Raw genomic sequence first — 19,427 nt, 5'->3', positions numbered from 1 at the left:
CAAAGCCTTTAGTTTTTTGAAAATAAATGTCTTGACCGCCTGTTTGAGCATTTGAATGATCTTCGCCCGGATTCCATAACTAATGTAGTAATTTTTTTTTCTTAATTAATACATTAATCATGACATTTACCCTTGAGGTTGTAAAAAGAATAAAAAACATTTTGCAAAAAAGACATAGTCCATTGTTATTCGATGTACTTAAATTTACACATGAGTTATTGTAGTGTATTATTATTATTAGTCTATATTATATATTATTTCTGTAAAAGGGAAATCTCCCCTTGCCCAACGGCCAAGCAGTTGCATCGCGCGGACGCATGTGTCCCGGCAACCGACGAATCTCTCTGGAACCGACGCCTCCTCTGGATCATCGTGTCTCTCCAGGAGATATATATAAGCGTCTTGTCAACCATCGTCAAGTGATTCGATCATTCTGATTCAAAAAACTTTTAGTGGGAAGTCGTGGAAGCTTTTGTATTCTTCGCATCAAATCAAAAAAGTGCAAGAATGCATTAGGCAAAGCCTTTAGTTTTTCGAAAATAAATGTCTTGACCGCCTGTTTGAGCATTTGAATGATCTTCGCCCGGATTCCATAACTAATGTAGTGATTATTTTTTGCTTAATTAATACATTAATCATGACATTTACCCTTGAGGTTGTAAAAAGAATAAGAACATTTTGCAAAAAAGACATAGTCCATTGTTATTCGATGTAATTAAATTCACACATGAGTTATTGTAGTGTATTATTATTATTAGTCTATATTATATATTATTTCTGTAAAAGGGAAATCTCCCCTTGCCCAAAGGCCAAGCAGTTGCATCGCGCGGACGCATGTGTCCCGGCAACCGACGAATCTCTCTGGAACCGACGCCTCCTCTGGATCGTCGTGTCTCTCCAGGAGATATATATAAGCGTCTTGTAAACCATCGTCAAGTGATTCGATCATTCTGATTCAAAATACTTTTAGTGGGAAGTCGTGGAAGCTTTTGTATTCTTCGCATCAAATCAAGAAAGTGCAAGAATGCATTAGGCAAAGCCTTTAGTTTTTCGAAAATAAATGTCTTGACCGCCTGTTTGAGCATTTGAATGATCTTCGCCCGGATTCCATAACTAATGTAGTAATTCTTTTTTGCTTAATTAATACATTAATCATGACATTTACCCTTGAGGTTGTAAAAAGAATAAGAACATTTTGCAAAAAAGACATAGTCCATTGTTATTCGATGTACTTAAATTCACACATGAGTTATTGTAGTGTATTATTATTATTAGTCTATATTATATATCATTTCTGTAAAAGGGAAATCTCCCCTTGCCCAACGGCCAAGCAGTTGCATCGCGCGGACGCATGTGTCCCGGCAACCGACGAATCTCTCTGGAACCGACGCCTCCTCTGGATCGTCGTGTCTCTCCAGGAGATATATATAAGCGTCTTGTAAACCATCGTCAAGTGATTCGATCATTCTGATTCAAAATACTTTTAGTGGGAAGTCGTGGAAGCTTTTGTATTCTTCGCATCAAATCAAGAAAGTGCAAGAATGCATTAGGCAAAGCCTTTAGTTTTTCGAAAATAAATGTCTTGACCACCTGTTTGAGCATTTGAATGATCTTCGCCCGGATTCCATAACTAATGTAGTAATTATTTTTTGCTTAATTAATACATTAATCATGACATTTACCCTTGAGGTTGTAAAAAGAATAAGAACATTTTGCAAAAAAGACATAGTCCATTGTTATTCGATGTACTTAAATTCACACATGAGTTATTGTAGTGTATTATTATTATTAGTCTATATTATATATTATTTCTGTAAAAGGGAAATCTCCCCTTGCCCAACGGCCAAGCAGTTGCATCGCGCGTACGCATGTGTCCCGGCAACCGACGAATCTCTCTGGAACCGACGCCTCCTCTGGATCATCGTGTCTCTCCAGGAGATATATATAAGCGTCTTGTAAACCATCGTCAAGTGATTCGATCATTCTGATTCAAAATACTTTTAGTGGGAAGTCGTGGAATCTTTTGTATTCTTCGCATCAAATCAAGAAAGTGCAAGAATGCATTAGGCAAAGCCTTTAGTTTTTCGAAACTAAATGTCTTGACCACCTGTTTGAGCATTTGAATGATCTTCGCCCGGATTCCATAACTAATGTAGTAATTATTTTTTGCTTAATTAATACATTAATCATGACATTTACCCTTGAGGTTGTAAAAAGAATAAGAACATTTTGCAAAAAAGACATAGTCCATTGTTATTCGATGTACTTAAATTCACACATGAGTTATTGTAGTGTATTATTATTATTAGTCTATATTATATATTATTTCTGTAAAAGGGAAATCTCCCCTTGCCCAACGGCCAAGCAGTTGCATCGCGCGGACGCATGTGTCCCGGCAACCGACGAATCTCTCTGGAACCGACGCCTCCTCTGGATCATCGTGTCTCTCCAGGAGATATATATAAGCGTCTTGTAAACCATCGTCAAGTGATTCGATCATTCTGATTCAAAATACTTTTAGTGGGAAGTCGTGGAAGCTTTTGTATTCTTCGCATCAAATCAAGAAAGTGCAAGAATGCATTAGGCAAAGCCTTTAGTTTTTCGAAAATAAATGTCTTGACCGCTTGTTTGAGCATTTGAATGATCATCGCCCGGATGCCATAACTAATGTAGTAATTATTTTTTGCTTAATTAATTCATTAATCATGACATTTACCCTTGAGGTTGTAAAAAGAATAAGAACATTTTGCAAAAAAGACATAGTCCATTGTTATTCGATGTACTTAAATTCACACATGAGTTATTGTAGTGTATTATTATTATTAGTCTATATTATATATTATTTCAGTCAAAAAGGAGTGTTAATAAACCATATATATATATATATATATATATATATATATATATATATTTCACATGACAATTAACGTTCACGACCTATACCACCGACAAATATTTTATAAGTAAAACTGGTTTTTAACGCCAAAGCACTTGCAACAGCACTGTGCTAGCATTACTTCTTTTATTCTATGTATGGGAGACCAGGAGTACTTCTATGTGAACTGTGTAGACGGTGGTGCAGTATGTACTGTGCAGTTTGTGGCGCTAGCCTGTGCGGTTGAATTCTAGAGCGTGTCCACAACACAAGGACAGGAGGAATGGTAGCTGTCCGATTTGACTGATCGACGGCCAAGAATGCACGAATTTGCTACTGTATAGTTGCATTCGTCTAGTGTTTCGAGCATTTAACACACGTCTGATGCCTTAAATCCTGCATGGAAGTAAAGCACGATAACATGGAAGTAAAGCACGATATTTTGTGGACAGTTTTGGGTATGCCTACCATTGTTCACACGGGTACACTATATAGGAGTATCTCTACTCCTAATGTCTCAGTTGGTAGGTCGCGTTCCGGATTTTATTTTCGTCCCACCTAATATGGTCTTTTTTGATACTTTTTGGTATTTGCTCCCACCTCCCGCTCAGCCGCAAAAAACCAGAAAAAACCCTCCGTCCGAGTCCCCCACCCGCCCCCACGCCTCCCATCGCACCCATCTAGTACATGCGAAGGAAAAAAGCCTACGAAAATTGACCGACGAAAAAACCCTATGAAAGAAAACCAGCGAAAAAAAACGTGTGGCAACGTGCGAATGAGCGAGCGAGCGGCGCCACACCAGATCCTTCGCCGTCGCCCTCGCACATCAAGCCGTCGCCCTCGCCCTCGCAGCCGCCGCCGATCCCCTCCTCCATCTCCCTTCCTCAAACGCCGCCGCCCGTCGCTGCCGCCCCCGCCACCTCCCGTCGCGGCCGTCGCGCTCACCTCCAGCCGCGGTCGCCGCCCCACCTCCAGCCGCGGCCGCCGCCCCCACGTCCCACCGCGGCCGCTGCCCTGCCCCCTCTGCGTCCCAGATGGATGGCGTCGGGAGAGGTAGATCGAGGGGGCGGGTACCGTGTGGGTCTTCTCTTTCGGGACGCCACTCCGACCCAATCCGGTGAGGAGGCCACCGCCACCATGACTCCGGATACAGGCCGGCCCATCGCCACCGGCATGCCTTACCGCAAGGCCGACTCGGGCACCTCCTGTCAATGGTTGCCGCGCAGATGATAGTATGATACCGAGGGGCAGCCAGAGTGCCAGACGCCGGCGTGGCGGGTAGACGATGATGCACCTTGCGACGCTGACAGTATCTCCTGCTCCAGCGAAGCACAACGTCTCTTGTAGAAGATATCCTCCGCCTGCAGCGGGATGTGTTCGTTTCCAGGGTGAGATTCTTGTGTCTTTCCTCTTCTTTTCTGGTGACTATGGTTTTCAGATTTGGGATTAGGTAGTAAGCGGCAGCGGGCCTTGGCAGGGGTGGCATTGCAAGAACCTCACACATGGTGAAGAAGATGCAGTTGAAAAGCGACCGGCTCACTCCATTATTCGTTTGGATGCATTATTATCAGGTTGTTTCTTCTTAGTTTATTGACAGCAAGAATTGATAGCCTTTTCCTTTTGTACGTTGTGTTTCTTAATCACCTAGCTTACCTGGATTCAAGAGTATGACTATTGGTTGTTGTTTTTTGAGAGGACGACTGTTGGTTGTTGAGAGGATGACTGTTTGCCTCCAAGGAAGCTACAGGGCTGATCCAAGTAAGCAAGTTTTTTCTTATCTGATCCTAAAACAAATGACTTGACAGAATAAAGTATAAGCAATGGACTGCACAAATATATACAAGTGCATCAATTATTCTGCTAGCTTTTACATAATGAGCTATTCTTAGAAACTATTCCTGTAAGCATACGCTTTTGTACAATTTTTTTTGTTAATTCCTATGTATTAGCTTTGACTTTCTTCAGTTCCTACGTTAAGTACCTCGATCCTTTTCAGTATGCTGAAGGTTGAAAATGAGGCTGTCACTATGAAGAATATTTGCCGTTAAGTTTAAATTCCTTGTTAAAGGTTCAGTAAGATACTTGAATATTGTCGATGTCAAACTGCATGTATACATGACGATCGATTAAAGAATTATGTGCTGATATCTTCCAATGTTGGTTGAACTACATATGCTTTGCTTACAGGTTTTCTAGATAAAAATAAGGGATGATAGGTTTTTGACAAACTTGATTCTAAAGTGAATGCTCACCTAAAGGCTTAATATATAGATACAGTGCTTCCATCACTTGGGTAAGTTGAATGCAAATTTGCACACTTTTCTCTACTATTATGAAATATGTTCGGAGCAAAAAAATCTCATGAGTACGACAGTTCTCACGATTTTATTGTATGCGTGACATAGATTAGATGAGAATAAAATTTAATCACAGGTATGTTGCCTCCATGGTAAACACTGAAGAAATGGGGGTTGTATATTTTCAGATCAAATAATAGCTTTATTGTTTCTCTATTCTTTCTTTTTTCTCACACAACATAAAAACTGAATGTATTCATTACTACTACTGAATTACTACTACTGAATCTGTACGGCATAAGCTCACGAAACGGCAAACACAGGACGAGGTAAATCAGTTACAACCAAACATCCCTGATGTACTTGTTCTATTGAAAGTCTACTGCTACATAGGTTATATTTGCTTTCTGTAGCCAGCATATGAAAAAATGTACTAAAAACATTTGAGGCAGTAGATCCCAACAGCAGAACAGCAGCTATGCTCGAGGTAATCAACCTTACGAAATACTGGTTGTTCTGAATGCAAGGCATCTTTGATAAATTGAGGGTAATGCCAATGCCCTATTTTTGTTTGTAGATTGCAGGGAGGTTGTCCAAGCTAGAAAAGAAAGGATGGAGGCCAAGGCGAACAATCATCGTCCGCAGTTGGAATGCAGAAGAGTTTGCGCTGGTATGTTCTTGCTCGCATGCTCAGATGCTTTCTTATCCGCAAGTGTAAGCTCTAAAGCGTAGAAAAATCCAATGTCTCATATAGGGTCTACGGAATGGACCGAAGAGGACATGGATATGCTTTCTTCAAGAACTGTTGCTTGTCTGAACGTAGATATGTCAATGTTTGGGCCTGGAAGTCTGATGCTCTGTGGTGCAACCCCACAACTCGATTAACGAATCAAGGAAGCAAGCAGAATGGTATTTTATCTCTGCACCTAAAGCCTTTATAAGCATAGAATTTAAACTCCCTCAGCAGCACTGAGTACATATTAGAGACTTGTCTACATAGATTCCAAATTTATTTAATTATTTGACCCTTTCATTTTTTCTCATGATTGAAGGTACCCGATCCTGATGGTCCGTCTCATACCTTGTATGGCTACATGATTCGCCAGAATCCTCCTATGGGTATAGTGGCGGAATTGTCATATAATTCCGTTGTGGCACAAATGAGCGATCATGAGAGCTTCATTTCATTGAAACATACTGAAGTATTAAGCTCCTATTTTCAGATTGCAAGAGTGGCCGGTGCGGAACAGACTTTGCAACTTTGGCCAGCACATTGGAGTCCCTTCACTTGACATCTCTTATGGATTATGTAAGTGAAAATGCTCTTGGTCAAGGAGGCATAAAATTCTCTCTTAAACATAATACCCGTGCGTTGCCACGGGCCAACAACAGCTCTCCTCCCAGTGTGTCCAGCAGCTTGCCATGCTATTGTCATCTGCTTTCAATTCCACTGGCATGTTAGCCCAGCAGAAGCAGCCACTTGCCGTTTACGAACGGTCGTTCAATCTTACCATGTCAGAGGGATGCAAACAGCTAAGGGATCATAAAAGAATCTCCAGAAAGGTCAAGGCTGCACTAAGCAGATATGAGATGCAGAATTCGGTGAGTTAGTTTATCCCTCGTATACCTCTCTCTATATATTTGTTTGTGTCCAAATTACAGCTGATGGACCTCGTTTGATTAATTAATTTATCCCACAGTCCAGAGAAAACTCTACATTTTTTAATAGCAATTCCATCAGTTTAAAGGCCTACTTGATCAAAACATGTGGTGGAACTTGCTGCTACCGACCTCCATGGACGCTTATTAGCTTCACTGAATGTGCTGCTTCTTTGTGATAAGCTCGGAATGTTCATTTATGTATTCCTTTTGATTATCCCGCTGAATTGTGGCCACACACGGCACCGTGTAAAGAGAGAGTGGACAAGTACAAGAAGTTCTTTTTATTTCAGTGCATAATTTGGAACTCCCCCTTAATTCGAATGCCACACCTGCTGATTTTCTTGTTTTCTGCCGTCTTACAGGGGCACGCCTGTTATCAGCTTCATGTGATCTGCGGTGTGATAGTATCCGTATCTGGTCGTGACTGGAAGCGAAAAACTCGTTTTGATGATGACTACTACCATCACATACATGCCAAATTTCTGGTGATGCGGGATGTTGGCTCTGTAGGTTCAGTTCCATTACTCTTCTTTGCTGAACTTAGCAATGACGATGATGGCGACAAGGATAGCCAGCTTTTATGTTGCCCTGTGGATTTTCCAACACCAGGGGCTGGTATGCTCCCGTTCTTATGTTTAAGATAAGATTCTCTTTATCATCAGATAGATAGATATGGATCTTCATTAACTGTTCTGATGCTCATATCACACACACAATCAACTCACGAGAATCTTACTTCTGAAGTCAAGATAGAAAGTACTCCCTCTGTAATTTAATATAAGACATTTTTTGAGATGTTGTAAGTGTTAAAAATATCTTATATTAAGTTACAGAGGGATTATATGTTTATATATTCTGTAGGTTAAATACTGATGTTGTCTGTTTTGTTAAAAAATAAGTGGGTGTAAATCTCTGCTCTGATTACTAATTGTGTTCTGCATACGTGTGTCAGAGCCAGTGCGCTGCCTTTTCTGCAAGCTAGAAGGGATCAGGATTGCGCATGATGGAGACCACGGTCTGGAGGGATCCACGACCGCGACAATGAAAACGGCACCCAAGTCGCCCACCCGTGCCCACTCCCAGCCTTTCCTCTGGACGCGACACACAGGATCGGTGGAGCACCACCGAGCGTAGCACCGACTACGACCTCCATTTTTCTTTGTGGGCTAGAGAAAATATTCTGCCAGAGCTCTCCTAGCGCGTGCACTTTCTTCCGTGGCCAGCAGCAGCGACAAAAAATCTGGGCACTTAGGGTGAGATAGACAAGCATGGTTTTCCTTTTTGTAATGATATTTGCATTCCAGAAGTAGTTCTTGCTTCATGAGATTCTGCTTATGTTTATTTTCAGATTTCAGGACTGACGTAGAGGAAATGATTAGTACTTTGAGCCGATCGTGGACCTGTGGTAGTTGATATGCTTGATTGTTCTGCTCTAGATAGTTATATGCTTTACTGCAGTTTTAATATCTGGTGAGTTGAGAAAAAAATTAGTCTTCCTTTATATAGGTATGTTGCCTTGCTGAGGCTGCTTTGCCTTTGCTATATTTGCTGCTCTTGGCTATACTATTGTTCTGTATATATAGAGATCGGAGAAGAGAGCAGCAGCCTATTACTACTGATTTTGTTCAAGCTGCTACTTGCTTACTGTTACACATCTACACAGGCAAGGCTGCTGATTGCTGACTGCAATCCATTCATGATATGTACATATGTATGCTTCTGCTAGGTACTTGTGAACAGGGATACAACGAATGGACGCTTCAGTGCTAGCCAGTCGGTGGCCACACATTGGCAGCCACTGCTTGGATACATAACTCCAGCCAGCTATGGTGAGCAGACTTTGATCTTGGTATGTTAGTCCGAGTGGATAAACATTACTAGATGTTCAATGTGATGTGACTGTATTGGTTGGACGTCGATTAGGATATAAGTAGGACATAGCCACATATAATTTTTTTTCAGTTGCCATATGATGGAAATCAGTAGCTTGATTTGATGTTCAACAAACGTTCATGGTATGTGTGTGTGCTTGATAAAATGCCCGTCCGAGCAAACAATTTGTTGTGTGCTACCTAAGATATGCAAGTTGGATGTGGAGGAGAATCATGTACAACCCTTAGGTTCTATGGTTAATCTGTTTAACCTAAGAGGTGGTCATCAAGTTTGAGATGGCAAGTGTAGGTGCTATATACTGTTTTCCATGAACCAATAAAATGCATTGGCTATTTTTCTACTCAGATTTGTTTGTTATTTCTGATGGAACATGAAAATACTTCTGAAAGGATTATAATTTCTACCTGAGATTTCAGTGTTTTTGTAGACAGTAAAACTCCAACTGTTATTTTGCTATATCTGTTTAGGAAGGTTGAGCACAAAGTAAGAAAATACTACTTTCATCATAAAATCAGTTGCTTAAAATATTAGTGTATCATGATCTAAAAAAGGTTTATCATTTGTGATATATGTACTGTTTTTAAATTGTCACAAAGTATATGCATACACTATTCATTCATCCATCTAGATCTAATGTATCTTTTCATGTCCCTGCAAAAGAGCTTATCACTATGTGTGTTCTGGTTATATATCAACAAGAATTGCAGAGGAATCGATGGCAAAAATAAGGAACAATATTCTTCTTATTTCCAAGAAAGGCATTTAGTTGATTCATGTCAGTTCTTGGAACTAAAGCATCATACAATGATAGGTAACAGTAAGATACTTGACACATCTGAAGCTGAAAGCGTTCACTTATATTTTGTAAACTTTTTCAGTGTATTTATATTCTATAAGAGCGTCAAAGTCGTGTTTTGTTTTTTTGGATACATCAATGATCTTTTGATCATTGCTTTAGTAAAACATACATGCTCAGCGTGTATGATGGACATGGTGGCTCGGAGGTGAGGTTATCTTCTCTTGAAAATCTTGACCCACAAAAGAAATTAACCTTTGATGCCGTGGGAACCAGGAAAGCGTAGATCACGAATGGCCCCACAATTTGGTGGTGTTTGTGTGTTGTGCGGTCAAACCTTTCTACAGGCTCCATGGCAATGCAGCAGTATCACCTTCTTAGGGAGATGAGACGATGGGATGTGGTCTCGTCGTGCTACCTGTTGTTGTTGTGGTAGCTTTGTTGTGTGTGTGTGTGTGTGCGCGCGCGCATGTGTGTGAGAGAGGGAGGGATGGAGGGCATTGGCTGATAGGGGATGGTTATGTTGTTGCTAGATATGAGCAACGTTCTGTCTATGTCTTTAGAGAAGCCTTTTGCTTTAGTTTAACTAGGGTGGAGAGTGGGTACTGTTGTGACAAAGTTGCATGTTACTAGATTATCAAACATGTTGTTTAGGTGAATATCTACCGTCGGAAGAGAGCAATGCTACTCTGATTGTACTGTTTTATGCTCGATGTTAAAGAATACTCTTGCAAGCAGTTAGCGACGAGCTGATGGTGCATTATATTGTATAGAAGATTCTTTTGATCCCACAATGCCAATTGTGCATTTATTGTTCTATACCTATTTTGTCCCTCATGAATCTCTATATTTAAAAATTATTGGTAGTAACTATTGATTAACTCCGTGCTTACCTCTCAAGTTCTTTGCGGAATTTTTGTAATTATTAGTAACACATCAAGTTTTGAATAATAATTATTAGTAAGTACATGTTGATCACTGCTTATAATGAAAATAAACGTCCATGGTTTAAAGGAGCTTTATTGTTTCACTCCATACCAAGTTATCTGTGGGTTATACTGAAGCTTATATTGTCCGTGGTTAATCTACACATCAAATATTCTAAGCTTCGTTTTTATGAGCAAACGGGTGAACTAAGAAAGGAAAACTTGTTCTCTACCTGAACTAGCTGAAAATTGTCAACTTAGTAAAATGATAACTTGTTTGTAATGCACATAGCAGGTCGGAAAAACTACCATTGTATTTTCATATACTGTTTGAGGCACAGTTTTTTTGAAAACATGTTGGTGGTCAGTGGTCAACAGAAGCTTTCAACATTCTGCATGGTCTTAATATTCTTGAATTTGTTTTGGTTGTCTGCATAACTGAGTAACATTTCTCTTCATATTCTTACTATATAATTTCAAACACATTTTTCTGGAAAGTTGGCATGTGACGAGGGAGTATTGTTCACAGACCCTCCTATACATTACATGGGTCTAAGATTTTGTGTAAGTTATCATAACTCTTCATTCTATGTGGCATTAGTATCAACATGTTGAAACAATATTTCTTTTTTTTACTTAGTCCATGATGCTAGAGTCAACACGAGGTAAAAAGTTTTGCGAGAAGGAAACTATCCAGACGTTGGCAACATTATTTGATAGCTGGCCTGGGATAGACAACGACATCTCATCGTGCAACATCATAAGTAAAGTATTTTTCTATTGTTATCATGGTTTATTTGTTGTTTCTAATAGCTCCACTTGTAGATTTATCTTCCCTTTGCATCCATCGGCCGATACATCTTATACGTCATCGACAAAGAGGCACATCGTCTATATATTATGCACCCTATTCAAACATCACAATTGTTAGAGGATAATAATTTGAGGCATGCACTGAAATTTAAAAGCTTTGTAAGGGATTTCAAAGAAGCACTCGAAATAAAGCTGCCTGGTTGGAATTCCGATATATCTAAATGGCAACATTTATTTCCGGTTGGTATTTCAATGAGTATAGACGGGTAAAGAATTCATAATAAAAATATTTATTTTTGTTATCACTATATTTTTTATATTATTAATTTAAAAAACTGCAGGAATGTGTCTGGCTATTTTGTTTTTCATTTTATACTCTGGTGGAACGGTAAAAAATTGGTCAAGCCGGTTTGCGGGGTGAATATTGTCCGTTACATGTTTTAAGACCTTCGGTGTGAAATTTTCATACTAACTACATATATTGTTGTGCAGGATGGGTATGAGTTGAGGAAACAATTTTTATTATACTTACTAAAAGATCGTGGGAATGAAACTAAAGGCAACTTTGCTGATGTTGTGAAAGAATTTTTTAAGCACATCATCTGGATATTGATAGTTTTGTAATAGATGTTAAGGTCGAACATCGCTCAATTTGTTACATAGACATGTCCTTAATCTTTCTTTTCGTTATCAATTTACATTGCAAAAATGGACTTCAATTATTCAATAATTGTGTTTGTGTTATATTGTTTGTACGTGTGAAATTTACCATGTAACTCTTGCAAACTATTTCAAAAGCCCGTGGCAACGCACGGGCACTCTACTAGTAGAAATATAATGTCACTAGCGGCTTTCCGTTCAATCCTGCATGCGCGCCCATGCAGACGACCTTGGTGCAACAAGTGCCAGTTTCATCCGTCGGAACAACATGAGTGCCTTTTCAAAGTGTTACACACGGATCGAGCGATGGCGGTGCATCTGCGATGTAGCCCCTCTTGAGGGCACCGTTGTGGAGTTTGCTTCACTTGTGGGGACCGGCGGCGGGGGGCGAACAGCCTGATGGCGTAACCGTCGATGAAAATCGTGCCGGCTACGGTCATGGCGGACGATGGCGGCGTCTCCGACGTTGTTTCCTTGTCAAGACATCGCCATTGCAGTTTCCATCAACATGCTCGGGGTGCTTCGGGGGAAACCCTAGATCTGGGACTCCTGGGTCGGACGATGATGGCACCTACGGTGCCCTTCTCCCTCCCGGGGCATCGTTTTGGAGCAACTGCTGACTAGAGGGGGCAAGAGGTGGAGCGGTGTTGCATCTTCAGCATTGACACCAGGGAGTCTCGGCGGTGTGGCGTTGCGGGGTCTCGGTGACGGATGTATGTTGATGGACGTGCGTACGGTGGTGGCGTTGTCTGGTGTCATGGTGGCGTTGACAACGGGCCTGGCAAGGTGGATGCTTCAGTATCTGCTCTGAAGATGGATCGGTGGAAGAAGGGTGGCGACGGCCTCTGCAGCATAGGCGCATGTGGTGCCCGCTGAGAGTGCGTTGGACAGGTGTGTGATCCAGACCCGATAATTCGGCTTGGTTGGGCCTCTGGCTTTAGATGTTATGCTTTGGTGTGAGGTCCGGGTATGTGGCCCGGATAATCAACAGCCCTTCACCTAATGGATAGGAATAGCGACATATGTCGTTAAGAGGGTGGTTCAGACATATTAATGTATTACTTTGTAAGATATTGATCAATAATAAATAAAATGGCTTCGTGCAGAGAGGTCGGGGGCCATCCTCCTTTGCATAAGACTAGCTACAATGGTGAGTAACATACACTAGTAACATACACATATCCCTAGACTATGTTACTACCTCAATAGTGGGTAGTAATATAAGTGTGGTAACATGCAAAGCTTAATTTATTAGGTTATAGACTCATATTGCATTGAGACATGTGATGCTACAGTAACTAGCTAAGTTACTAGTGGCACATCTCTCCTCATTAACTCACTGCCACGTAAGCAAATTTGCTGAGTTGAACTCGATGTTACTACCGAAGTTACTCCCACTGTGGCTAGTCTAATAAAAAGGCCACCCATCCATGGGAAACGAAGATTTAATGCAACGGCCTCCTCTTGCTCTAGTACTACTTGGCCATCAATCATGCCAAGCGACAGTGGGTTACTTTCCCTCGCTGATATGCGTGTGCTAGTGCTCGGACAAATTCCTTGCAAATGTTGCCATCATAAGAACAAGTACAATAAGATGACTTAGATGGGTTGTAAGATTTTAAATATTCTATAAATTAAACACAGACAAAGGAAGTAAATTTTTGATGAGTTGAAAGTGAGAGAAGAGAAGCGGGCTACAAGCCGGCTGCAGCACGTACTTTTATAGACTTTGTGAAAGAGTGAGATGGGTCATATATCAGTAAAGTCAAACATATTTATATCTGACTACTATACTTGTTGGCTATAAAAATTCGACTATAGATGATGACTATATTACGTAGCCAGCAGCTGACTATACTATTAAGCAACATACTCTAACTGCTACTTACGTCGTCTATTACCTCACGTGTTTGTGCACTACAAGGTGTCAGTAATTAGTTAATACTCGTATATTAGTGACCACACCATGTTATCTTTAGCAGCAGAAGGGCTATGTTTAATTACCATAATTAACCATGCATGAAGAATTAGTTAATACTCTTACATTCGTGAGAGTCTCTTTTCTCAATTTTTCCTTGGTTAATAATGTCCTATACATATCTTGCCGGCAAAAAAAAAAGTGCCTATGCGTATTTGTATTGGTGTTTCCGGCATGTGTTGCCCAAACCCTCAAGCCCCAACTCAATTCGATTAGTTAGTTATATGCTGCTTTTTTAGGACCATTTGCACTTGCACGTTGCATGTTTTGCCTTGCGATGAATTGGTCAGCTTGCATGCATGTATGTAACCTTAGTGAGTAAAACGAGTTTTACCGATAATAAAAGTTTATGGAGTAGAACACACGCGTCCGTGCGTGTGTTCAATTCAGCTCATTCAGAAGAAGTTCCGTTTTTTTCCTCAAAAAAAAAAGAAAAGAAGAAGAAGTTCCGTTTTGTTCTGTTCCACGTGGCACGCAAACGTGTACGAGTCGGGGACAATAGCTACAAAACGTGGATTGCAAAGCCCTAATCTCGCACCATCATCTTAACACCTCCTCGTCGTCCTCGACCCCGCCGCCGGGCGCCGGCCGGCCGATCGACCGGATATCTTGCCAACAGATCGTGGATCCACATGGACTCTATGTGCGCGGACCTGCTGGTGGACATCCTCCGCCGCCTCCCACCACGTGGCCTCGCCGCCTCCCGCTGCATCTGCAAGGCCTGGCACGCCATCATCGACGACCACCTCCTCCTACGCGGCGACCTGCTCCCGCTCTTGCTCGACGGAATAATCTACTGGACGACGGGCACCGACGACGCCCCGAGGCTCTTCGCTCGCCGCTCGACGGTGCTCGACGTCGCCGGCTGTCTCGGATACCTCGACGGCAAGAAGCGGTGGTCCTGGCCCATGTACAACAGCTGCAATGGCGTCGTCTTGCTGCATGGCCATGTGGTCAACCCCGCCACGCGGCAGTGGGCCGCCCTTCATAATCTCGTTTGGCTTTTCTTACAAATGATGTGTGGGTTTATAAACTTTCAAAGGTTTTTTTGTTGTTGTTTACTTTTGCAGAATAAACTTATCTGGTGACGGATACCAAGTAATTAAATTTCCCAGAGGAAACAAAGGAGGACTTCGCCTAGTAAAATCAATGAAAGGGGTATATTGTGCATTGAATCATGGAATATCCAAATGTGAAATTTGGTTCCTTGACGAAACTTGTGGCCAGATGGAATGGGTGCTGAAGAATGAAATCAATCTTCAGCCAGCGGTGACAAAATATTCAAGCGTGCATGTTGAAGATGGACCATGGATCTTACAATCGCGTCGTCAAATGGAGAAGCGGTTGTTGAAAAATGTCACTAGCCTTAAACTCGGAGACGGTAACAACCAAGCCCTATCGAAAGATGATTTTGAATGGGACTCTGACGATGAAAACATGATTGACACTGCAGACTTGCCTCCAACATCCGACAACAACTCTCCTCATTATGACTGTCTTGGATTTCATCCTTACAAAGAAATCCTCTTGTTTTGTTGGTCCAATAAAATTGTAGCATGCCATTTAAATAGCTCCAAGATTCGATATTTAGGCAAGGCGGCACACATACCTGCCCACTTGCTAGTGGCTTGCACATACGCCCCATGTTGGATGAGGGACTTACCTGGAAGCACTTGATGCTATTATGTAGCAATACTCTCCTATATTAGTCACAAACTATTGATCATTTTTCTCTAATAGTACGTCTTGTAGTAGTGCTCATGACGTACATGTTGCCCTCTCGGTGGAATTAAGTTAACTTGCCACTGTTTTCTTAGTTTCTTGGCACATTGTTCTTAGGTAACTTGATTTGACTCCTCGATAAGGGGCACTGGTATGTTTTATTCTGTTTTATTCAGTTCATTAGACAAAATGTAACAGTTCTTCTATGTTACAACTTATTGTATTGATCGCATAAAATGGGAATTAAAGTTAGTAGAGATTGTTCCAATAGATGTACTTTTTAAATAATAATAATAATAATAATAATAATAATAATAATAATAATAATAATAATAATAATAATAATAATAGACAATTTAAGTGTGGTGCTTTCTTACTAGCTAGTATATTTTTTAAAATATTGTCGACAAACGAAGTAAATGGGTCTATCTGTTGCGTTCCGATAAATGGGTTGAGAGATAAATTATTCTTCTGGTTCTGTTTTTAAGTTACAGGAGTATCTCATTTTGGAAGCATATAAATTGTGAATCTCTGATGTACATCCATCGCGGTAAATATTTTTTTTAAGTTACATGAGTATCTCGTTTTGGAGGATATAAACTGTGAGGTACATCGAGCATGTTAAAAATAAATTTTCCTTTTGGAAGCTTTGGCGTATACCACTAAACCTTCTGATAGCCATTTAATTTTCCATGTGGCCTGGCAGATTTACCCTATGAGATTATTCTTAGAGAGTTAGAGAACAGTGGCAGAGCTTGAAACAAAAAACTGGACGGGCTTGGCGGGCTAATCTGAAGGGAATTGCTCTTGGGCTGGCCTTCACATCATGCACAATGTGAGCGTTTGCTCTTAGGCTGGGCAGGCCATGGCCACCTTTTGCCCTAACGTAGCTCCGCCTTTGTTAGAGAACATGCCCGATTATTTATTACACTTTCTTCGCTTCAAAAATATACAACGCTTCGGATTTATCATTGACATTGGCTCTGAAATATCCTACGAAGGAGGCGGTGTGGTCCTTCGTGATCACCAAGGGCGCTTCATGGCCGGAGTGTGCCATTTCGTCTCGTGCCATTCTCAGCTGGCAATCAAGATGGGACCTTCTATGGTTCTATATAAGACTGATAATCAAGGTATTGCTAGGAGCCTGACAAAGGAGGAAATAAACAGGTCGGCATATGGTCCGCTTATCGAGGAAGTTAAGGAGTTGCTAGGATCCAGTGAGAGGGGTTCATGTTACAATGGGCACGGCTATCTGTTAAGAGCAAGGATGTTAGTATAGCCATTTTTTTGTTATATCTCATTGTCATAGCCATCTGATAGACAACATGCATGTATAGTAGTTAGCTATAGAGATCGAAATTGCATAGAAGCACTCGGCAATGACGCCCACTGAAATCATACCCACCCACTCGCCTCGGGATCAGCAGCCACTATATTAGCCTCTCAGTATTGCCTTCATTTATCGCCCCCTATCTTTGTCGTCTCGTATGTAATTATGGTTGAAGGGTTCTGTCCCGACACGCTACCAAGCTGTTCTAGATGCTGAGAGGCTCACCTACGAGAGCCAACCACCAAGTGCTACATTCAATGCAGAGACACTCCTGCTTGTTGTACTGTCCTTCTGCTCAAAGGTCACCTCAAACTGATGATGTTGCCATCGACGGTGTCGGAAAGATTATCGGTACTATGTAATTTTTATTCCAAAGTAACTGATCTGAGGTTGCTAGTATGTGTTAGCCTCAGGATTACCAGTACTACCATGTAATTTTTATTTCGAACCACTTGGTCGTCCCCAGAATCGTGTTAGGCTCATGATCATCAGTTCTATGTAATTCCGAGAGCATGCTCTTTTTTTTTGCGAGAGCGTGCTCTTTATGGCTAATCTTAGTTTATATTTGTGCTCATCCGTCCACTAATCCAATAAGGAATTATGCACCAGCATTTCATAAACGCAACTTACACTACGGTTTGATTCTCATAATGCGCGGTAATATTTCTGTTTCTACATAATGATATACTTGTTCCCACAAAACACATTTTCACCCACTAGCCATTTACTCCATCCACAGTTACACGCATCAGTCAATGACACGTCAAAAAGTCGTTTCTCATGTCAGCATTCAATGGCTGCTTATCGAGCTTGTCAGCATTCAATGGCTGCTTATCGAGCTTTTTCTCTTGGGGGAGAACGGACTCCAATGCTCTGTCCAGCAGCAAGTTGCACCGACCACACACATTCTCTGTGTAGAGGAAAATATCCAGTGCTCCTAACCCTTTCATGCTCCCATGCTCCAATGTCTAAAATGATAATTTTAAATGTTTCAAAAAATTCCGAAGATTTGGTGATTGTTCACAAGTCATGTGTTTAGATCATCTAAAAATTTCAAATCTAAAATCAAAATATACAATGAGAAACGAAAAAGAGAAATCTTCATGTGAATAGTGCCATTTTAGTTTTTGTCTTCTTGTGACACTATTCATGTTCAGTTTATCTTTTTTGTTTCTCAATGTATATTTTGAGTTTGGAACTGAAATTTTTAGAGGATGTAGACTTATGACTTGTGAATATTCATAATTTTTTTAGATTTTTTTGGAATACTTATAATTATTATTTTAAAAATTGGAGCATGGGAGCATGTAGTTGGGAGTACGGGGCATTTATCCCTCTGTGTAGCTGATCTAGTCATGCATGTTTCTTGAGAAACAATCCTGATAGGCTTGGGCCTAATTTATTTTCGGCAAACAGGTATGCACTGTGCCAGTCTACGCTGGACGGGTGTATTAAACAACAGCAATTCATTTCATCTAATTGTGCGCCAATCCCTAGATAGAAGACCAGCGAGTGAGATTCCAGTGAGTGTCGTCGCCGAGTGCTCATAGTCCGTAGGTTTATTGAGGTCCGCTTATGGTCATCTCATGTCTAAGATTCAGTTTTTGATGGCAAGAGAGATGATTTATTCCTATGAAGCTCAAAGTGAACAAAATAAGGTAGCAGATTGGTTTGCGTTGTACAGTTGCACTGAGCGTAGCACTACGGTATGGCTACAATTAGGACCACAATGTATTATTTGAGGAGTTTCAATCTCTGGATTGCAAGCCTATTACTATGGAATAAATTTCTTTCACCCTGCAACATAAAAAGATTGTTAAACGGTATGAACATATAAGACCTCAGGTTCACGACTAAAATATAAAAAATAAACATTGGCATGCAAATAAGGTCAATTCCATACAAAAGTTCATTTGCAAAAAAAGTTCGTTTGCAAATACAGGGGAGGAAAAGAGTGGGTTTTGTAGGGTACAAAGAGTTTGTTGTTTATAGAAACAGAATTACTAGGCCTCAAAGAAATCAGGACGAAAGGGTCAAGGAGCATAGTTGGGCTGGGCCTGCTCGTGAGCTTTTTGTTTGTTTTTTTAGACTGCTTGCGAGCTTATAACATGGCCTGGTTGTCTAAAAGAAAAACATGGCCTGGCCCATGTGTGCTCCATCTGGTTTCTGGTTTGAGCCTCCCAGCCAAAGATGAAGAATTTTAAATTTCAGTTTTCAGTTTCTCAAAAAAAAGAGGTAATTTTAAATATCAAATAACATCTTTGAAAGTCAACTAAAAAGAGCAATTTTAAATAGCACCACTGAAGACGCCATGACTAAAATCATGAAAAAAAATTATCTAAAGGTGTTATATGATTTGATCAATAAAAGTTGAGTAGAATTGTTATCTAACAGCTTGACAGTTAACAAGAAACAAGAGGCAATGCACAGGAAACAAGAAGGATTAACATACATAATGCAGCACGAGGGACCATG

The 19,427-nt window shown here is 40.8% G+C and overlaps 1 long non-coding RNA gene across 3 annotated transcripts; it reads left to right on the top strand.

Moving 5' to 3' along the window:
• Nucleotides 1–3,860: 3,860 nt before the first annotated feature.
• Nucleotides 3,861–8,598, top strand: LOC119349819. 3 transcript variants are annotated; one of them, XR_005169542.1, is made up of 10 exons: nucleotides 3,861–4,263; nucleotides 4,353–5,659; nucleotides 5,750–5,842; nucleotides 5,927–6,081; nucleotides 6,225–6,291; nucleotides 6,396–6,774; nucleotides 7,197–7,449; nucleotides 7,787–8,087; nucleotides 8,183–8,304; nucleotides 8,418–8,598. It is a non-coding gene; the product is annotated as an uncharacterized LOC119349819 (long non-coding RNA). The 3 variants fall into 3 exon arrangements; XR_005169543.1 differs by having other exon boundaries at nucleotides 6,396–6,481; nucleotides 8,183–8,598; XR_005169541.1 differs by having other exon boundaries at nucleotides 8,183–8,598.
• The last annotated feature ends 10,829 nt before the right edge of the window (nucleotides 8,599–19,427 follow it).

This window comes from Triticum dicoccoides, chromosome 1B (assembly GCF_002162155.2).
Source record: "Triticum dicoccoides isolate Atlit2015 ecotype Zavitan chromosome 1B, WEW_v2.0, whole genome shotgun sequence".
NCBI classification, from domain to species: Eukaryota; Viridiplantae; Streptophyta; class Magnoliopsida; order Poales; family Poaceae; genus Triticum; species Triticum dicoccoides.
The sequence above is the reverse complement of the archived record's forward strand: the minus strand, read 5'-3'. Positions and strand labels throughout refer to the sequence as shown.